This window comes from Oncorhynchus mykiss, chromosome 8 (genome assembly GCF_057628025.1).
Source record: "Oncorhynchus mykiss isolate SJ-2025 chromosome 8, ASM5762802v1, whole genome shotgun sequence".
Classification (NCBI taxonomy): Eukaryota; Metazoa; Chordata; class Actinopteri; order Salmoniformes; family Salmonidae; genus Oncorhynchus; species Oncorhynchus mykiss.
The window spans coordinates 81,085,190-81,102,939 of NC_143029.1; the positions used below are offsets into that span (position 1 = coordinate 81,085,190).

General features: G+C 42.9%; 1 long non-coding RNA gene across 1 annotated transcript; it reads right to left on the reverse strand.

The window, feature by feature from the left end:
• Positions 1-281: 281 nt before the first annotated feature.
• LOC149982147 (uncharacterized) lies at positions 282-17,464 on the reverse strand. The gene is made up of 2 exons (XR_016482659.1): positions 16,313-17,464; positions 282-707 (listed from the first exon to the last, which is right to left on the reverse strand). It is a non-coding gene; the product is annotated as an uncharacterized LOC149982147 (long non-coding RNA).
• Positions 17,465-17,750: the final 286 nt, after the last annotated feature.

Below are 17,750 nucleotides of genomic sequence, written 5' to 3' on the forward strand. Positions count from 1 at the left end.
TGCCTGCTGGACTGGCAGAGTCAGCTCCATAGAGATTTGACTATTCCTTTCTTCCATTGAGATTCAGTATTCATTTATGAAGCTGGGTTCTACTGGGTGTTAAAGTCTCTGATTACTATATTTATTCTATTGCATGTGATATGTGAAGTGGAATTTGAATTCAAAACAGAGGTGGTTTTCTTTGCTAAATTACAAATATACCTCTTTGGAGGTGATCATTAACTAAAGCCACGAGTCAAAACATAATTTGACATATATAAAAAAAAGAAGATTCAAAATGCTTTCAGAAAACAAAGCAGTTTTATTGATATATTTCTCTGTTCTATTATTACTGTACTCGGCATCAATTAGATATTATACATACACACTGATTTTTTTCAGAAAAAAATCTTTAAAAAACGAAACTAATTATATGTGATCATTGCAACAATAAAAAAATAGAATGGTTTCAGAGAACAGAAAGCAACAGTCAGCTATGATAAACGGAGGTGAGTGTACATAAAAATTAAATAGCAATATTGAAGAGGCAATTTCTGTATTGTGATTTTGTCCCGTTTTAGATGTCCATGTTATGCAACATTCCATGAATCTTCATAGAAAGCTTGAAGTCAAAGGAGTATTTTTCCCGCTCTTTTCTTAGGTGAACCAATGGGAGAGCTCCACAAGGTCTTGTGATCTGGTTGGTCCAATCCAGCGCCTTCCTTCGTCTGTAAGGACACAGAAAGACAATGAGTTAGATCATATGTGGGTCTTTCAATTGTTCAATGCTGTTAAAATACTATTGAAACCACTCTGTGGACAATAAAAAAATAAAATCTATATTTTACCTTAGTTTATATTGTAAATGTTTTCTAAATTCAATTTTCTTAAAACTGCATTGTTGGTTAAGGGCTTGTAAGTGAGCATTTCACGGCAAGGACCCCCAAAATGACCTGTCCCCCAAAATGACCTGTTGTATTCGGCACATGTGACAAATTAATTTAGATTTGATTCGATTTATTTGAACACAGAAATGCAGTAAGATACTATTGCTGTCAGTCCAGAATGCTGGCGGAGTATAGTGGTGCTGATACAGGCTACTGCAATGGCAGAGTGATGATGCTGTATGTGTGTGTATGTGCAGTGGGTAATGAAAGTAGTGCTGATCATAAGAAACACACTGTCCATGTGTTTCTCTCCCATCTCCTACCGTCAGTTCTGCGGTTATCGTGTGTCTGTCCCCTCAGTCTGCAATAGACTGCACATAGACACAGGTCAGCACACACAGCCTGTGTGTGTGTGTGTCTGGGCTCCCCCTACCCCTGACCTCTATGTCTGGGATGGGGGTGTTTAGAGGAAGAGCAGTCAGCTAGGACCCCCAAAATGACACCTCTGGGAAAACACACAGACACAATCACAAACACACTCAGAGACACATGTCTCCTGTCTGGCTTTTGCAATGTTATGGCCCTATGACTTGTCTGCACTGCACAATGTCCATTAGGCTAACATCACTTCCTGGTGTGTTCACGTTCATTTCGAATAAGGAATAGTAACAGTCATAATGATCGATCATAAAAGACAGCCACGCCCAGTTTAAAACAAGATCTCAATTCAGATCTACGCATTTTGACCAGAAACCAATATCCAAATGCAATAGACTAGATTCCATAAGGACATGAAAGCACAATATCAATACAAAAAAATGTCTGGTTGGAGTCACATTTCATGCATTGCAACAAAGAGAGAAATCTAAGTCAGATCCTAAATTCCTCTCTAAGTGGGAAAAATGTAAGCTTGCAGTATAGGGATAGAGATGTGTTTCCTGCAAAGGCACCAAACAACCAAACACAACTTCTGCATGGGAGAATGTCAACATGTGTACTTTACAACATAACATTATTGGGGACCGATATTTTTATTTTATTTTTCCTTTATTTAACCAGGCAAGTCAGTTAAGAACAAATTCTTATTTTCAATGACGGCCTGGGAACAGTGCCTGTTCAGGGGCAGAACGACAGATTTGTACCTTGTCAGCTCGGGGGTTTGAACTCGCAACCTTCCGGTTACTAGTCCAACGCTCTAACCACTAGGCTACCCTGCCGCCCCAACATGGGCAGGGTTTGGGGCAGACACTGTTTCAGACAAGGACAATCCATGTAGACTGGGGCAGACACTGTTTCAGACAAGGACAATCCATGTAGACTGGGGCAGACACTGTTTCAGACATGGACAATCCATGTAGACTGGGGCAGACAGACACTGTTTCAGACATGGACAATCCATGTAGACTGGGACAGACACTGTTTCAGACAAGGACAATCCATGTAGACTGGGGCAGACAGACACTGTTTCAGACATGGGCAATCCATGTAGACTGGGGCAGACAGACACTGTTTCAGACAAGGACAATCCATGTAGACTGGGGCAGACAGACACTGTTTCAGACAAGGACAATCCATGTAGACTGGGGCAGACAGACACTGTTTCAGACAAGGACAATCCATGTAGACTGGGGCAGACAGACACTGTTTCAGACATGGACAATCCACGTAGACTGGGGCAGACACTGTTTCAGACATGGACAATCCATGTAGACTGGGGCAGACAGACACTGTTTCAGACATGGACAATCCATGTAGACTGGGGCAGACACTTTCAGACATGAACAATCCATGTAGACTGGGACAGACACTGTTTCAGACAAGGACAATCCATGTAGACTGGGGCAGACACTGTTTGGGGCAGACACTGTTTCAGACAAGGACAATCCATGTAGACTGGGGCAGACAGACACTGTTTCAGACATGGACAATCCATGTAGACTGGGACAGACACTGTTTGGGGCAGACACTGTTTCAGACATGGACAATTCATGTAGACTGGGGCAGACAGAAACTGTTTCAGACATGGACAATCCATGTAGACTGGGGCAGACAGACACTGTTTCAGACATGGACAATCCATGTAGACTGGGGCAGACACTGTTTCAGACATGGACAATCCATGTAGACTGGGGCAGACAGACACTTTTTCAGACATGGACAATCCATGTAGAATGGGGCAGACAGACACTGTTTCAGACAAGGACAATCCATGTAGACTGGGGCAGACACTGTTTCAGACATGGACAATCCATGTAGACTGGGGCAGACAGACACTTTTTCAGACATGGACAATCCATGTAGACTGGGGCAGACACTGTTTCAGACATGGACAATCCATGTAGACTGGGGCAGACAGAAACTGTTTCAGACATGGACAATCCATGTAGACTGGGGCAGACAGACACTGTTTCAGACATGGACAATCCATGTAGACTGGGGCAGACAGACACTGTTTCAGACATGGACAATCCATGTAGACTGGGACAGACACTGTTTGGGGCAGACACTGTTTCAGACATGGACAATCCATGTAGACTGGGGCAGACACTGTTTCAGACATGGACAATTCATGTAGACTGGGGCAGACAGAAACTGTTTCAGACATGGACAATCCATGTAGACTGGGGCAGACAGACACTGTTTCAGACATGGACAATCCATGTAGACTGGGGCAGACACTGTTTCAGACATGGACAATCCATGTAGACTGGGGCAGACACTATTTCAGACATGGACAATCCATGTAGACTGGGGCAGACAGACACTGTTTCAGACATGGACAATCCATGTAGACTGGGGCAGACACTGTTTCAGACATGGACAATCCATGTAGACTGGGGCAGACACTATTTCAGACATGGACAATCCATGTAGACTGGGGCAGACAGACACTGTTTCAGACATGGACAATCCATGTAGACTGGGGCAGACACTGTTTCAGACATGGACAATCCATGTAGACTGGGGCAGACAGAAACTGTTTCAGACATGGACAATCCATGTAGACTGGGGCAGACACTGTTTCAGACATGGACAATCCATGTAGACTGGGGCAGACACTGGTTCAGACACAATGCTTAATTATGACACCCCCCATCTCTCTGCCCCCCAACCCCTCAGAATAATTATATTGCAACCATATCCCCCAACTCCTAACTCTCATACACTCTAACACCAATGTAAAGATAGAAACCAGGCTGTTCACACCCCACCCCATCAGACTGAGAGGGGGGACTGGGGAGAGGGGACCTGGGAGAGGGGACTGGGAACTGGGGTGGTTAGGGGGTAGTCCATTCACACCAGACTGGGGAGAGGGGACCTGGGAGAGGGGACTGGGAACTGGGGTGGTTAGGGGGTAGTCCATTCACACCAGACTGGGGCTGTGGGGACTGGGGAGAGGGGTGGTTAGGGGGCAGTCCATCCACACCAGACTGGGGCTGTGGGGACTGGGGAGAGGGGTGGTTAGGGGGCAGTCCATCCACACCAGACTGGGGCTGTGGGGACTGGGGAGAGGGGTGGTTAGGGGGCAGTCCATTCACACCAGACTGGGGTTGTGGGGACTGGGGAGAGGGGTAGTTAGGGGGCAGTCCATCCACACCAGACTGGGGTAGTTGGGACTGGGGAGAGGGGTGGTTAGGGGGCAGTCCATCCACACCAGACTGGGGTTGTGGGGACTGGGGAGAGGGGTGGTTAGGGGGCAGTCCATCCACACCAGACTGGGGTAGTTGGGACTGGGAACTGGGGTGGTTAGGGTGTAGTCCATCCACACCAGACTGGGGTTGTGGGGACTGGGGAGAGGGGTGGTTAGGGGGAAGTCCATCCACACCAGACTGGGGTAGTTGGGACTGGGGAGAGGGGGAGTTGGGGTTGGGGGTCTCTCTCTCTCTCTCGCTTTGTAGGTTTTGTTTGGTCAGGGTGTGATCTGAGTGGGCATTCTATGTTGTATGTCTGTTTCTGTGTTTGGCATGATATGGTTCTCAATCAGAGGCAGGTGTTAGTCGTTGTCTCTGATTGGGAACCATATTTAGGTAGCCTGTTTTGTCATTGTGGGTTGTGGGTGATTGTCTATGTTAGTTGCTTGTGTCAGCACAGTTCTTATTATAGCTTCACGGTCGTTATTTGTTTATTGTTTTGTATAGTTTGTTCAAGTGTTCTCTGTTTATTAAAAAGATGAGCACATACCACGCTGCATTTTGGTCCGCTTCTTACGACGATCGTGACACTCTCTTTCTCTCTCTCTCTCTCTTTCCTTCTTTCTCTCGCTCTCCCCACCCTCTCTCTCTCCCTCTCTCTTGCTCTCCCCACCATTTCTCTCACCCTCTTTTCCTCTCTCCCTCTTTCTGTCTCTCCCCCCTCTCTCTGTCCCTCTCTTTTTGTCCCTGCTCCTGATATTGTGTCCGTCCAACAAAGACGTCCCTGCGGCCCGCTCATTATAAATACATGTCATTGGATCACACCTCGTCTCAGTCTGCTGTGCTTTAAGTGGCCCTGACTGAGTCCTGAATGGGTGGCCGGGGGACAGCTAGGCCAGTAGAGCTGCTGTGTGCGCGCATGCCCGTGTGTTGCTACGGCCCCCAGACTATGGGAACTACAGCCTCACAGCAGGCTAGGGTCAAGGGTCAGGGACTGTCTGTTAGACACACACACACATATGCTTGCACGCTCTTCTAGCACGCACGCACGCACGCACACACACACACACACACACACACACACACACACACACACACACACACACACACACACACACACACACACACACACACACACACACACACACACACACACACACACACACATACACACCTGCCTCCTGGAACGTCTTTTATGTAAACTACACAAAAGCGAACTTGGACTGGAAAATGAGAATGGAAGGAAAGTGAAGAGGGGAGAAAAAAATATGAGAGAGGAAAATATGAGCCAATATGAAACATCAGTTTAAAAACACCAGCAGAGTTGTGTTCCTTCCTTATGTTTATGAAGCCATTAAACAGCTACACCAGTTTCCATGGTAATTTAACACATTTCTCAACCATCTTTCCTAACTGTGTTTACTCTTTACTATTGTCTACATGTCATCACTACACTGTATATCATGCATGCAAATCCAACAGGTTTGAAATCAAACCTTTACTCTTCAAAAGCACCATGAATAGTAGGCTAGACCAACAGCACTATTTCTAATGCCTATTCCGTTGCGTAGAGAGTGCCCAGCACTTCTGTCATTTGAATCCTGAATGCATGGATAATTAAGAAGCTGGTTAGTCCTGCTGCATGACGCAGGCCTAGGTGAGAGAGAGAGAGAGAGAGAGAGAGAGAGAGAGAGAGAGAGAGTACAGAGCAGGGGAGAGAGAGAGAAAGAGAGAGGGAGAGAGAGAGAGAGAGAGAGAGAGGCCTTTCAATGTGGGGTGCTGAGATTTCTGCTGCCGGAAAAGAGACCCATGCAGCCAGCCCAGTCCTGACTCACTTAGCAGGGAACTATGTGTTTCTCTCCCTGAGGATCCTATAACCAGGCCACAGCATTGTGCACTCTCTCACTTCACCCCCCTCTTTCTGCCTCTTCTCTTTCTCTCTCTCTCCCTCTCTTTATCCCCTCCACCCTTTATCTCTCCCTCTCCCTCTCCTTTCTTTCTCTCTCTTAATCCCTCCCCTCTCTCTCTCCCTCTCTCTTCCTCTCCTCTCTCTTTCGTTCTCTCTCTCCCACGACTGCAGATAGCAAAGCCGCTGTTTCTGAGTCATTCCTCTCATCCCTCGTTCCCTCTTTCCCTCCGTGGTTTTAATAGTTTTTCTTCACTCTACTTTCATTCGTCTTTTTAACCCGTGAGCAAGGTGTGACCTAGACTAAAATACATGCATAAATCTGAAAAGTTACAATTCTTAAGTCCAAATAAACAGTAACATATAAACGACTACTATCTATGATCTACATACTGTAATCGAATCTATTCTGTGGACTGTGCTATGCCATCAGTCCTCTGAACATCAACAGGGGTTACACTGGGAGTCCACCATACAGATTTACACTGGGTGCTCCAACTCAACTCACACCAGACCACATTTCTATAAATCAGTGCAGAGCACTGTTCTTTAACTTTTGAGTGATCCAGAGTGTAGACAGTAGTAATATTATAAATTGGGGGATGAACTCGTCCAAATATTTACAGTTGAGGGTCGGAAGTTTACATACACTTAGGTTGGAGTCATTAAAACTTGTTTTTCAACCACTCCACAAATTTCTTGTTAACAAAATATGGTTTTGACAAGTCATTTTTCCAACAATTGCTAAGATAGATTATTTCACTTAAAATTCACTGTATCACAATTCCAGTGGGTCAGAGGTTTACATACACTTAGTTGACTGTGCCTTTAAACAGCTTGGACAATTCCAGAAAATTATGTCTTGGCTTTAGAAGCTTCTGATAGGCTAATTTACTTAGGTCAGTTAGGATCACCACTTTATTTTAAGAATGTGAAATGTCAGAATAATAGTAGAGATAATTATTTATTTTATCTTATATTTCTTATATTTCATGGCTTTAGAAGCTTCTGATAGGCTAATTGACTTCATTTGAGTCAATTGGAGGTGTACCTGTGGATGTATTTCAAGGCCTACCTTCAAACTCAGTGCCTCTTTACTTGACATCATGGGAAAATCAGAAGAAATCAGTCAAAATTGTAGACCTCCACAAGTCTGCTTCATCATTGGGAGCAATTTACAAACGCTTGAAGGTACCACGTTCATCTGTACAAACAATAGTACGCAAGTATAAACACCATGGGACCACGCAGCTGTCATACCGCTCAGGAAGGAGATGCATTCTGGCTCCTAGAGATGAATGTACTTTGGTGCGAAAAGTGCAAATCAATCCCAGAACAACAGCAAAGGACCTTGTGAAGATGCTGGAGGAAACAGGTGCAAAATTATCTATATCCACAGTAAAACGAGTCCTATATCCACATAACCTGAAAGGCTGCTCAGCAAGGAAGAAGCCACTGCTCCAAAACCGCCATAAAAAAGCCAGACTACGGTTTGCAACTGCTCATGGGGACAAAGATCATACTTTTTGGAGAAATGCCCTCTGGTCTGATTAAACAAAAACCTGTTTGGCCATAATGACCATCATTATGTTTGGAGGAAAAAGGGGGAGGCTTGCAAGCCGAAGAACACCATCCCAACAATGAAGCCCAGGGGTAGCAGAGTCATGTTGTGGTGGTGCTTTGCTGCAGGAGGGACTGGTACACTTCACAAAATAGATGGCATCATGAGGGAGGAAAATTATGTGGCTGTATTGAAGCAACATCTCAAGACATCAGTTAAAGTTAAAGCTTGGTCGCAAATGGGTCTTCCAAATGGAAAATTACCCCAAGCATACTTCCAAAGTTGTGGCAAAATGGCCTAAGGACAACAAAGTCACAATATTGGAGTGGTCATCACAAAGCCCTGACCTCAATCCTATAGAAAATGTGTGGGCAGAACTGAAAAAGTGTGTGAGCAAGAAGGCCTACAAACCTGACTTAGTTACACCAGCTCTGTCAGGAGGAATGGGCCTAAATTCACCCAACCTATTGTGGGAAGCTTGTGGAAGGCTACCTGAAACATTTGACCCAAGTTAAACAATTTAAAGGCAATGCTACCAAATACTAATTGAGTGTATGTAAACTTCTGACCCACTGGGAATGTGATGAAAGAAATAAAAGCTGAAATAAATAATTCTCTCTACTATTATTCTGACATTTCACATTCTTAAAATAAAGTGGTGATCCTAACTGACCTAAGACAGGGAATTTTTACTAGGATTAAATGTAAGGAATTGTGAAAAACTGAGTTTAAATGTATTTGGCTGAGGTGTATTTAAACTTCTGACTTCAACTGTATCTGAAAAAATTATTATTCCATTCCTTTAGATTTGTGTGTATTAGGTATTTGTTGTAGAATTGTCAGATATTACTGCACTCTCGGAACTAGAAGCACAAGCATTTCGCTACACTCGCATTAACATCTGCTAAACATGTGTATGTGACCAAAACCTTGTTTACATACCCTACATTACTCATCTCATATGTATATACTGTCCGCAATACCATCTACTGCATCTTGCCTATGCCGTTCTGTACCGTCACTCATTCATATATCTTTATGTACATATTCTTTATCCCTTTACACTTGTGTGTATAAGGTAGTAGTTTGGAATTGTTAGGTTAGATTACTCGTTGGTTATTACTGCATTGTCGGAACTAGAAGCACAAGCATTTCGCTACACTCGCATTAACATATGCTAACCATGTGTATGTGACAAATAAATTTGATTTGATTTGAATAAAAGTTGATTTGATTTGAACTTGACTGACAGAAAGAGGAAGATGAGGGAGAGAATGACTTGAGTCTCAGGCAAGAGAGGAATGGCTTATTAGGGAAGCTAGCTGAAAAACTAATTTCATCACCCTACGTCTGTATGTGGTGTGCATGTTCACGTGTGTGTGGTGTGGGTATTAGCAGAGATAGTTGTGGCGGCATCAGAATAGCTCTCAATGTGTTTCTAGACTGCCCAGCTGACTGTGTGTGTGTGTGTGTGTGTGTGTGTGTGTCTGGGCACGTGCCTGAGTGTGTGTGTGCGACCCTGCATATGTGTGTGTGTGTGTGCACGCCTGCATATGTGTGTGTGAACTATTTGCACAGGAATGAGCTAAACTAGGCTGAGATCTTTCTTCAGGATCTGCCATTTTGCAAATAGAGAATGAGATGACCAACTAAGACAATAGAGAATGAGATGACCAAATAAGACAATAGGGGATGAGATGACCAAATAAGACAATAGGGGATGAGATTACCAAATAAGACAATGGAGGATGAGATGACCAAATAAGACAATAGGGGATGAGATTACCAGATAAGACAATAGGGGATGAGATGACCAAATAAGACAATAGGAGATGAGATGACCAAATAAGACAATAGAAGATGAGATTACCAAATAAGAAAATAAAGGATGATATGACCAAATAAGAAAATAGAGGATGAGATTAGCAAACATGACAATAGGGGATGATATTAGACAATAAGACAAGAGGATGAGATTAGCAAATAAGACAATAGATGATGAGATTACCAGATAAAACAATAGATTATGAGATTACCAGATAAGACAATAGAGGATGAGATTACCAGATAAAACAATAGAGGATGAGATTACCAGATAAAACAATAGATGATGAGATTACCAGATAAGACAATAGAGGATGAGATGAAAAGGAAGGTGTGAATCAATAAAACAAGGATTTAAGAATAAGGACTGAGAGCTGATATGGAAACCCATTCAATGTGAAGGCAGACAGCTGAAAGAGAGAGAGAGAGCTGAGACAGACGAGAGGGAGAAAGACTGACTCATTTCTAGGCTTGATTTAAGTCTGAGAGAGAATCTGAGGCCTTGTGGCATGTGAAGGTTGGGACACTACACACGCTCACGCACGCACACACACACACACACACGCACACAACACACACACACACACACACACACGCACACGCACACGCACACACACACACACACACACACACACACACACACACACACACACACACACACACACACACACTATTCTCAAACTCAGGGATAGTAAGACAGGGTCTATGGGCCTATTGAGCAGACTGGGAAGAAGTTGTGCCTTTCAGCACAGCTAATGAAGCTTACAACCCAACGCATAAAGGAGAGAAGCGAGAGAGTTAGAGCTGCCCTCCTTCACCCATTCACTCACTTCCTCCCTTTGGAGAAATCCTGATGAGGTAATGGTGTCCTCTCTTAAAGACCTACCATGGATTATAATCAGGCTATAGAGGTACAGCACTCAGTGCAGGGGAAGGCTGAACCGAATGGTTTGGATGGAAGAGAGAGTAAAGGCGGAGTGTGGGCGACTCCTCTGTACTAATGCTTTTCATACAAACTCATCTGTTACAGGTTGGACCTTCAATAGTGCATGTTTTAAAGTGAATGCAATACAACACAGTTTTATGTCTTATTACAGGATCGATCAGGCAACTGTCTGGTGCAACACACTGCATTATAACTGTCTGGTGGAACACATTACATTATAAATGTTTCACATATAACATGCTTCCTAACATGTCTTAGTAGCTGACAGGCAGGGTTGAAGAGTAACGGAATACATTTAGAAAGTAACCTACCCAACCAAATCAGAATGTCAATCATCAAACAATCTCACACTTTCAGTAGGGGAGGTCTAACCTGAGGCAGTCTGCCTGTCTGTTATTCCAGAGGGTCTGAGTGACTGCAGATGATGGAGGACCTCTTCACCCCCATCCCTGCAGCAGCAGCCAGTCTGACCATCTCCTCGTCTGAAAGAGGAGCTCTGAGAGGAGGAGCTCTCTCCAAACAAAAGATGGCTACTGCTTATTAAACAGCCCTGAACATCCATTAGCATCCGGCTAGACCCAGACAGAGTGGTGGCCCTACACACGCACTTACAAAGAGAGAGAGAGAGACTGGCCCCTCGGTCCCCCCTTTGGCCTTGACCCTTGAACTCTGGGGTCCTCTTTCACCTGCTGCAGAGACATTCTGGGCTTGGTGTCCGTCTAGCCAGTGCCTGACATTCCCAGGCTCCCAGTCCAGACCTCCAGGACCAGCCTGTTCACCCCCCTGTCCATCTCTCCATCACCAGCACAAAGCAGTATTCATATAGGACATTATGGAGATCCTCATTGTGTCTGGCTGTCTGACTTCTTTCCCTCGCAAGCTCTGCACTCCCTATATCATATTTTAGTATCACTCCCTAAATCATATTTTAGTATCACTCCTTAAATCATATTTTAGTATCACTCCCTAAACCCACTTTAGTATCACTCCCTATATCATATTTTAGTATCACTATCTATATCATATTTTAGTATCACTCCCTAAATCATATTTTAGTATCACTCCCTAAACCCACTTTAGTATCACTCCCTATATCATATTTTAGTATCACTATCTATATCATATTTTAGTATCACTCCCTATATCATATTTTAGTATCACTCCCTAAATCATATTTTAGTATCACTCCCTAAATCATATTTTAGTATCACTCCCTAAATCATATTTTAGTATCACTCCCTAAATCATATTTTAGTATCACTCCCAAAATCATATTTTAGTATCACTCCCAAAATCATATTTTAGTATCACTCCCTAAATCATATTTTAGTATCACTCCCTAAATCATATTTTAGTATCACTCCCTAAATCATATTTTAGTATCACTCCCTAAATCATATTTTAGTATCACTCCCTAAATCATATTTTAGTATCACTCCCTAAATCATATTTTAGTATCACTCCCTAAATCATATTTTAGTATCACTCCCAAAATCATATTTTAGTATCACTCCCTAAATCATATTTTAGTATCACTCCCAAAAATCATATTTTAGTATCACTCCAAAAATCATATTTTAGTATCACTCCCAAAATCATATTTTAGTATCACTCCCAAAATCATATTTTAGTATCACTCCCAAAATCATATTTTAGTATCACTCCCAAAATCATATTTTAGTATCACTCCCTAAATCATATTTTAGTATCACTCCCAAAATCATATTTTAGTATCACTCCCAAAATCATATTTTAGTATCACTCCCAAAATCATATTTTAGTATCACTCCCAAAATCATATTTTAGTATCACTCCCTAAATCATATTTTAGTATCACTCCCTAAATCATATTTTAGTATCACTCCCAAAATCATATTTTAGTATCACTCCCAAAATCATATTTTAGTATCACTCCCTAAATCATATTTTAGTATCACTCCCTAAATCATACTTTAGTATCACTCCCTAAACCCACTTTTAGTATCACTCCCTAAACCCACTTTTAGTATCACTCCCTAAACCCACATTAGTATCACTCCCTAAAACTCACATTAGTATCACTCCCTAAACTCACATTAGTATCACTCCCTAAACCCACATTAGCATCACTCCCTAAACTTAAATTAGTGTCACTCCCTAAACCCACTTTAGTATCACTCCCTAAACTTAAATTATTGTCACTCCCTAAACCCACATTAGTATCACTCCCTAAACCCACTTTAGTATCACTCCCTAAACCCACTTTAGTATCACTCCCTAAACCCACTTTAGTATCACTCCCTAAACCCACTTTTAGTATCACTCCCTAAACCCACTTTAGTATCACTCCCTAAACCCACTTTAGTATCACTCCCTAAACCCACTTTTAGTATCACTCCCTAAACCCACTTTAGTATCACTCCCTAAACCCACATTAGTATCACTCCCTAAAGCCACTTTTAGTATCACTCCCTAAACCCACTTTTAGTATCACTCCCTAAACCATATTTTAGTATCACTCCCTAAACCCACATTAGTATCACTCCCTAAAGCCACTTTTAGTATCACTCCCTAAACCCACTTTTAGTATCACTGCCTAAACCCACTTTTAGTATCACTCCCTAAACCATATTTTAGTATCACTCTCTAAACTCTCTTTTAGTATGGGCGAGCCCCCCAAACCCTGCCTTAAATCTTAAATTTGCACTTTGTAATGAGCGATCGCTATGAATTCCATTGGTGATATCATCACTATATTCAGATTAGTGTGCCACAAGACTACCCTGGTCTATGACTGTAGAGCGATCTCCCTTTGTCATACCGAGAGAACAAAACCTCTATCAGAACTCATTTCTATGTCATATGTCCAGTCTTCACTGCTAATACTGAACATCTCAGTCGAATTGCTGTCAATGACATGTCTTTAACTGTCTCTGAGAGTATTCATTAAGTCGTATTGTATTGTCTGTGAATTGCACAAACGTATGTCTCTATATTATAGCTTCTCGACCTGCCATAGCACTTTCATATTTCACCAGTACCCCTCCCCTCTCCTCTTCTCTCTCCTTCCTCTCTCAGAGTTTATAGTGTTGTTGATTTCTCTCTCCTTCCTCTCTCAGAGTTTATAGTGTTGTTGATTTCTCTCTCCTTCCTCTCTCAGAGTTTATAGTGTTGTTGATTTCTCCCTCTCTGGCATTGCAGGGGTAAACTCTCCACTTCGCTCCTTCTTGCTTCCTCTTCCTGTTTTATTATCCATTTCTATTGGCTCCAATCAGCCTTCCATCCTCTGATTGGACAGAATGATGCAGAATATCATTAATGTATTCAACATGAGACTAGAGCTGTAATAGTGTTACTGGTGGTGTGTGTGTTCTACCTCTTTGTTAAAGTGTGGCCGTTCCGTCATGTTTAGAAAAGCATCATCCTTCTTTGATAGGAGCGAAGGATGACTGTGTTCCGCTAATGGGGAGACCGGGGTTGTGTATATGTTTGGGTCGTCGGACAGCATATGGGCTCCCTCGCTGCACTGAATATGTAAATGACTCACAAACTCACACACACTCACACACACATATTCAGACCCAGACATGCTATCCCCCCTCCTCCCTGGACCCTCTATTAATAGTTTCTGGGCAAATGAGACAGTTACACCCCCCCCAAACTCTCAACCCTTCGAAACACATCCCCCATGCCCTCCAACCCCTCAAGTCTAGACCCCCAAATCACCCCACAGTCTCCCCCTCACCCAGACTTCCCAAAACCCCCCAATGTACCCCCCCCCCCCCCCCCCAATCACCCCTCTTCGCTGCCCCCCTTCCATTCCCTCCCCTCCGCTCCCACGATCGTCAGACAGACCCTATGATTCGCGTGACCGCCATTTTGCCCACAGTATAGCCAACTGTACAGGGCTAACTGCTGCAGCTGCCTAGCTGCATGGGCGAATGCAAATACGAAGACCGCATTGTCGCTCAGCTGCTCAGACCATTCGCCTCTAATTAATTAATGCCCAAAAACTGAGACGCTCAATTAAATGTAACTGTGGGAACGATGCGCCAGAGGATGTTTTTGACATTCATCACTATCCTCCTAATTCCCAGACTATATCATTTGAATGAATTGACAGTACCGGCTAGTTACTAGACAACTCAGATGAGAAAATGTGCTGTGAAATTATGCCTCACATCAGAGTTTTTAAAATGTATTTTAAGAGCATTTTCCCCCATCTGTCTGACATGTTTGAAAATAATGACAAGGAGATCCTTGAAAGCAATATTATCAGAGATGTATTTTTAGCAATAAGGATCAGCTCAAAAGACAATGAGTGAATCACTCAATGCTATTTCCATCCCCTCTCATCCTACATCTCTCATTTAATCTCTCACTTCTATTATATCCCGTCATGGCAGTCGGTTACAGCACAGCTTGGCGACTGGCTTCTATACATATAGTTGTGTCCAATGCCATGGAAACCAGACGACCCACTATGAGAGACCAATGTGCATGGTAATGAGGCTATTATGGTCTGTCTGTCTGGAGTTCATTGGGCCTGGGAATCCCCAGGCACAATTACAGTCTGGGTGTGTGTGTGTTCTTGTCCGTCTCGCTTTTCATTTACGTGTGTGTGTACTCGCATGTGTGTGTGTGTGTGTCAATGAGCGCCCACACGTGTCTGTGATGTGTGTGTGTGTGCATAGCATGTCTGTGTACAGGTGTGAATAAGCGCGCGCGCGTGTGTGTGTGTGTGTGTGTGTGTGTGTGTGTGTGTGTGTGTGTGTGTGTGTGTGTGTGTGTGTGTGTCTGGGGCATTTGATTAACAAAAGCCCCTGTCTCTCTGTACAGTGAGTGATTTGCATACGGGGGAATATCCCAGACTGACACACACATGCCTCATATGACACCGCCAGATCACTCCTTCTACCAGCCACATTAACAGCTATAAAACACAATATTACACACACACACACACACACCACGAGGGAAACGAACAGCGGTGACAAGCCTTTTTACTTAGCGTACAGACACCTCTACGGCATGTTTACGAGGAATTAGCTGTGTCAGCACCCACGCTTACTAAATCAAGCGGAAATGCAAATGCAATTAGCCTAGATTTGCATATGGCGGGCAAGGTAACGGTCGCACAGATGGTGCTAGAACAGAGACACCGCTGGCCGCCATCTTTGGCAGAGGAACTGAGCGGTGGCCATTTTGTCTGAGGCTGTGCCCGTCTGGATGTAAACAACGGCGCTGTGTTACCGTGACTACGATGGTAGCTTGGCACTAAAGCCTTATAACAAACAGCTGGCACATTCACCAAGAAAGAAGGGGTGTGATGGAGACCCATCATTATGGGCTTGTCCTAGTACATAACACTACCAGACATTAGCAGGGTACAGTACATCTGTAAGGAAAGAGACACTACTCGAGAGCAATGCGGATTTGTGGGTTATGTGTGTTCGTTTTCTTCTCACAACCATATTATGATGGGGGCTATACAGGTATAATTTTGTTTTATGTGATATTTAAATGATAGGGAATTGCTCAGTGTTGGAAAGAAGAAGCATTGTCAGTGTGTGTAACAGTGGAAAAGTATGTTCTTACCAGGTAAGATACAGTGAGCTCCAGAAGTATTGGGACAGAGACACATGTTGTGTTGTTTTGGCTCTGAACTCCAGCACTTTGGATTTGTAATGACTGTGATTTTAAAGTGCAGATGTAATGTAATGATGTAATGTGTCATTTTGGAGTCATTGTAAGTAAGAATAGACTATGTTTCGTAACACTTCTACATTCATGTGGATGATACCATTACTATTAGATAATCCTGAATGAATTGTGAATAATGATGAGTGAGAAAGTTACATACACACAAATGTTATGCCCCCCCCCCAAAAAAAATGCTAACCTCTGTTATTGTAATGGTGAAAGTTTAGCATGTCTTGGGGATATGATATTTGTGCTTCTGTAACATTTTCACTCATCATTATTCAGGATTCATTCAGGATTATCTGTAACCATGGTAGCATCCACATTAATGTAGAAGTGTTTAGAAACATACTATATTCTTATTTACAATAAAAGTGACTCCAAAATAACACAATACATTATTTACCATTCGCTTCTATTGGGCACAAAATAATCTGAAACAAAACCAAAACAAACAGCAAACGCATCCAACAAGTTTGTAGAGTCACAAGCTTAATATTGTCATTACCTGCTGTGAATATGGGACCAAATACTTAACTTTGTACTACTTTAATACACATATAAGTGAATTTGTCCCAATACCTTTGGTCCCCTAAAATGGGGCGATTATGTACAAAACGTGCTGTAATTTTCATCCGATATGGATGAAAAACCCTCAAATTAGAGCTGACAGTCTGCACTTTAACCTCATAGTCATTGTATTATATCAAATCCGAAGTGCTGGAGTACAGAGCCAAAACAAAAACAAATGTGTCACTATCCCAATACTTTTGGCGCTCACTGTATGCGTGTCTCTGCTGGTACTGTGTTCTTCAGGGAGTGTCCAGTCATCTGTACTGCTCCTTTTCGTGGTCTTGTGTTGTCCAGGATCCTTTTCGTTGTCTTGTGTTGTCCAGGATCCTTTTCGTTGTCTTGTGTTGTCTAGGATCCTTTTCGTGGTCTTGTGTTGTCTAGGATCCTTTTCGTTGTCTTGTGTTGTCCAGGATCCTTTTCGTTGTCTTGTGTTGTCCAGGATCCTTTTCGTTGTCTTGTGTTGACCAGGATCCTTTCTGTCCCTTTTTTCTAGCTGGTCAGAATGAAGGAACTGTGTTGATTGGAGGTCTGACATGGGGTTTACTGGGCCTGGGTTTTACTCGGCCTGGGTTTTACTGGGCCTGGGTTTTAGTCTTTCGTTCTATGGTCTTTGATCATGCCAAATAAAAAAATACATTGGAATTTAACAATAAAGCCTAATAAACATACGTTTAAAAAAAAAACTATTTTAGTGGTTGTTGTGGTTTGTATACTGCTTTGGAGGAAGCACACCAGTGTAAGCGGTCTCTTTGTCAAATGT